Genomic DNA, 5021 nt, shown 5'->3' with positions numbered 1-5021 from the left:
GCCTTAACAAGCGTTGTAGAAACCTCGCCGCGGCAACGTATATTCCATGCCGCGGCGAGGTTATTACGCCGCGGCGGGAATATCACCTCGCCGCGGCGAGACAAGTTCTTAAAAAACACAGACTCTCGGTATTAAGAAATCAAAATCTCGCCGCGGCGAAATACAAATCCTGCCGCGGCGAGGACCCTTCTACAACGCTTTAACAAGCGTTGTAGAAACCTCGCCACGGCAACGTATATTCCATGCCGCGGCGGGAATATCACCTCGCCGCGGCGAGACAAGTTCTTAAAAAACACAGACTCTCGGTATTAAAAAATCAAAATCTCGCCGCGGCGAAATACAAATCCTGCCGCGGCGAGGACCCTTCTACAACGCTTTGACAAGCGTTGTAGAAACCTCGCCGCGGCAAGACTATATTCCATGCCGCGGCGAGGTCATTACGCCGCGGCGGGAATATCAACTCGCCGCGGCGAGACAAGTTCTTAAAAAACACAGACTCTCGGTATTAAAAAAATCAAAATCTCGCCGCGGCGAAGTAATATTTTAGCCGCGGCGTAGAGCAGTCACCGCGGCGGGGAATATACTGTGCCGCGGCGAGAATAGTCACGCCACGGCGAGAAAGGTACCTAGCCGCGGCGAAGAAGCACTCTACCACCTAATCATTCACTTTTTTTTCCAATATTTAACCTGTTCTCCAACTAAAAATGATCATTCAATTAAAATTTCTACAATCAATAAAACAAACCAAACTAGTCTTAAACTGAAACTTAAATTAGTCATAAACATAAACAAACCAAGCGAGTCATAAACATAAACAAACAAACCAAGCGAGTCTTAAACTGAAACTTAAATTTAAAAAGAGTTTGAAATTTATATGGAAGAGTTGGTGTTGTTGGTTCTTGAAATTTACTCGTCATTCGGTGGTGGTGGTGGTGGGTTCGCCGGATATTGAGGAGGTGCCATATGCGGTGGCCACTGTGGTGGTGCATACGGATAGTCGGAGTACTGAGGATATGGAGGAAATAACACCTGATTCTCTTGGTTGATGTCCCACCTAGAGTAGAGATCGTTCAACTGATTGATGTGAGAGGCGCCATACTCCGCTTGTTGGTGCATTAACTGTTGCGTGTGTTGGAACCCGCCGACGAGATAGTTGGAGCAATGAGCAATGTAGTCGATGGTGGCGGGGTCGATTACCGGAGGCGCTGGTAAGCGCAATAGGGGCTCCGCTTCCCCCTCTTCCCCCTCTTCCTCCGCTTCTTCCTCTTCCTCCGCTTGTGGATCCTCCCTAATCTTGTACCGCTCGATAATGGAATCCGTAATAGGCCCCATTGAACTGTGTATCGTATCCCTTTTTTGAGCGTGGTACCCCCCGCATTTGTACAAAGGCCGGTAATGATCGCCGGATATGGCAAACTGTGTCGTTCATTAGTATAGTCGAGTTTCTTCATCCAATTATAGATGAATCGACCGACGTTAATGGAAAGGCCTTTAACAATGCAGAACAACACCTGGATACGATCCTCGTCGAGAGTGGTGAAGTGCTTGATCGGATAGAGACGAGCGCAAACAAAGTAAATCCACGCTTTAGCGATCCTGGTGAGTTGGTCACGCTTGAGTACCCTTTTTCCTTTTTCAGTGACCCAATCCTCTCCCGGAATGCACAACACCCGCGACATCTCCTCATGGCTGCAACTTCTTAGCCATTCTCGATAGCCCTCGTTCTCGAAAGGCACATCTGGGGTCCCAAGAAGATCGTTGATAGCTTCGATACTCATATCGACCGGTTTCCCACGGACCGTCACAACATCACCTTGGGAGTCCGGCAAGTTTGCGTAGAATTCGTACACGAAGTTGACGTTCGAATCGAACTCGGGTACAGCACAGTACCTCCACCAATCATGACCAACTATGCTGTTGCGGATTTGCTTTCCTATATCCGACGTATTGCTTACATGGAATCCTCTCTCATGGATAATGTTACGCGGCAAGATTTTGTCGTAGCGTTCCTCCGCGACCTTGCTAGTAAAGATACTCGAGTTGTATTCCTCTTCGGGAGACTGTTGACGAGGTCGCTTGCCTTTTACTTTACTCTGACCTCTGGAAGAGCTCGAAGCCTTGGGGACCGCCGTGTTTTTAGTTCGAGGCATTTTCAAGCTCCTACAAAACATAATCATAAACAATTCTACAATTAACATATAACAAATTGTATATCAATTCCAAGAATATATATTTAAACATGACAAATTAAAACAATTCCAACAATCACAAATAATTCATAAACAATTCGACCAATCACAAATTCATGAACAATTCGATCAATCACAAATTCATAAACAATTCAATCTCAACATTAATATACATAACCATTTTAACCACTAACCTATGTAACAATATGTCAAACACAATCCGGACATTTCAATTTAACTCAAATTCTCATTCAAATTCACTCATTCAAATTCCACTAACCTAAATTCACTCATTCAAATTCCACTAACCTAAACCCTAACTTCTTGTTCTAAAAAGAGAAAATCAAACAAAACCCTAAATTTGTGAATTCAAAAAATCAAACTTTATGCAATTCGGGTAAACAACAAGAAATCCATATCAACAACACGAAATTAAATCAATATACACCTTAAAAAACTTTTAAAATCATACCTTACAATGAGGCGGCAAGAGAGAGAGAGAGAGAGGCGCGAGAGGAAGCACGGCGAGGACTCGGCGAGAGAAAAATGACGGCGAGGACAAGGCGAGAGAGAGTTGGCGGCGAGGACAAGGCGACGGTGAGATTTTGGGGCGGCGAGGACGTGGCGAGGGATTTTGAAAGAAAAAAACTGGAGAGATGCGGCCGAAAATGGTTGTCTCGTGTGTGGGTATAGAAAAAAAAAAGAAAAAAAAAACTGAAAACGGGCTTTTATAGTGAAAACCTAAAAACCCTCGCCGCGGCGAACATATGTCTTCGCCGCGGCGAGGAGTTCCTACAACGGATATTATAACCGTTGTAGGAACGTTTCGCCGCGGCGAGACAGTTTCTTAAAAAACTGCTTGGCCACGGTATCCACCTCGCCGCGGCGGAGGATATTTCTAGCCGCGGCGAAATTATGTCGCCGCGGCGAGAAATATTTATCGCCGCGGCGAATAGATTCTACAACGCTTGTAACAAGCGTTGTAGAAAGTGTCGCCGCGGCGATGTTGAAATTGTGCCGCGGCGAGGCCCATCCTTCTACAATGCTTCTACCATGCGTTGTAGAAAGTTTTCGCCGAGGCATAAATCACGTGGTGCCGCGGCGAGGATTCTACAACGGATAGTGTAAACGTTGTGGAAAATCTGAAATTTATGTACTTCTACAACGCTTAACAAAAGCGTTGTAGAATAACTAAGTTTCTATAACGCTTAGCTTTAAGCGTTGTAGAAACAATCAGATTCTACAACGCTTATCCATAAGCGTTGTAGAAACACCAAGATTCTACAACGCTTAGCCATAAGCGTTGTAGAAACACTATGTTTCTACAACGCTTATGTTAAGCGTTGTAGAAAGTGGGTTGTATAATCCAACATTTGTAGTAGTGTGTGCAACCAACCACTTAGTCCAAAAGGTCAACTTTGAAAAAAAATCCCTCAAGGGGAGGCCTTGCCTTCATCGTCTCACTCTCGGACGTAGCTCATTGAGCAATGATCGAAGTAAAAACGCCTTAGAGTACTCCCATTTAAGAGAGGGCCACAAGAGCGGCTCTTAGTCTCACGTTAATTGCTTCTTTCATTAGTGTTTGGGATCGTGGGTTACAAACAACGAGTATAACCCTCCCACTTAGTTTTTGGAGTTGGTACATCGACTCTTATAAGTTCGGAAACAAATTTCCTAGTTATAGAGCGATAGAGCGGACAACTAGAAAAGAATCCTAGATTTTCATGTTCAGAGCAGTGTTAGTGCATAAAGGCATAAGGTACATACTCGGATCTTTTCCTATTTTCTATTCGGGAAAGTGCATGAGGGAAGTGTGAACTTCAACTCACTCGGACACTTGAAAGTTTGAGATTACACATCTTTTTATTTTTCGGCTCGTCTACGAGGAGACCTCCCACTCAAATTTTCAAGAGCGTATAGATTTTGAACATATGTGATATAGATATAGTTTTGAAAACTTATTTGATTTGGATGACAAAATATTTTCAAGTTTGAAAATGAAAACGGTTTTTCAAAATTCAAACTAGTTTTGTAAAAATTCAATTTCAAGTTAAATTTTCAAAAATCAAAACATTTTAATCTTACACATCATGTTTATAATCTTATGAAAAACATTTTTGCTCAAGAAAATTTTCTCATTAGAGTTCTATAACTCATGGTAGTGGGGCTGAAAATCCGGATTTCTAAAAAAACTGGACTTTCGGAACAGCCGCGCACCTCAGAGTAAAATCGCCATAACTGGCGGCTCCGATGTCCTATTGACCCAAAACCTGTGGCATTGGAAATAGGGCAGACATACCTTTAATTTGATTCAAGAATCATTAAATTTCAAATTCTGAGCAGAGAGTTATGCAACGTTTACTGCGGGTTTTACTCCAGCTTTAAGAAAACATAAATAATTAAAGTTCGGTCTTTTAGTGCGTAAAAAGAATCGAGTGTAACGGAACGTTTTAGGGAGTTGTTAAAGCTTTTATTTGTGTTTTATTAACATGGTAATAATATGATATAAAAGAAATAACAACAAGCATAAAACGATTCAAGTAAATAAAAGAAACTAGCAAGACAATATAACTAGTCATAAAATTTACTCGAAATTTACTCAAACTTAAAAACATGTTTTTTTAATATAAATAATTAAAAACTTTTAGAACTGATTCTAATCTGTTTTAATAACATCCCAAACTCATAGAAAATCAACATGATTTTTAATTTAAAGGCAAGAGCAATAAATTAAAAAAAATCTAAGAAAACAATTCTAACTTGTCACAAAATTAGTAAACTTTCGAAAACGATTTTCAAGCTCATAATTTTAAATACATGTACATGCATATT

Source organism: Urtica dioica, chromosome 1 (assembly GCF_054948205.1).
Source record: "Urtica dioica subsp. dioica isolate 48M chromosome 1, U.dioica_male_clone48M_v1_H2, whole genome shotgun sequence".
Taxonomy (NCBI): domain Eukaryota; kingdom Viridiplantae; phylum Streptophyta; class Magnoliopsida; order Rosales; family Urticaceae; genus Urtica; species Urtica dioica.
This window is presented reverse-complemented; position numbering follows the sequence as displayed.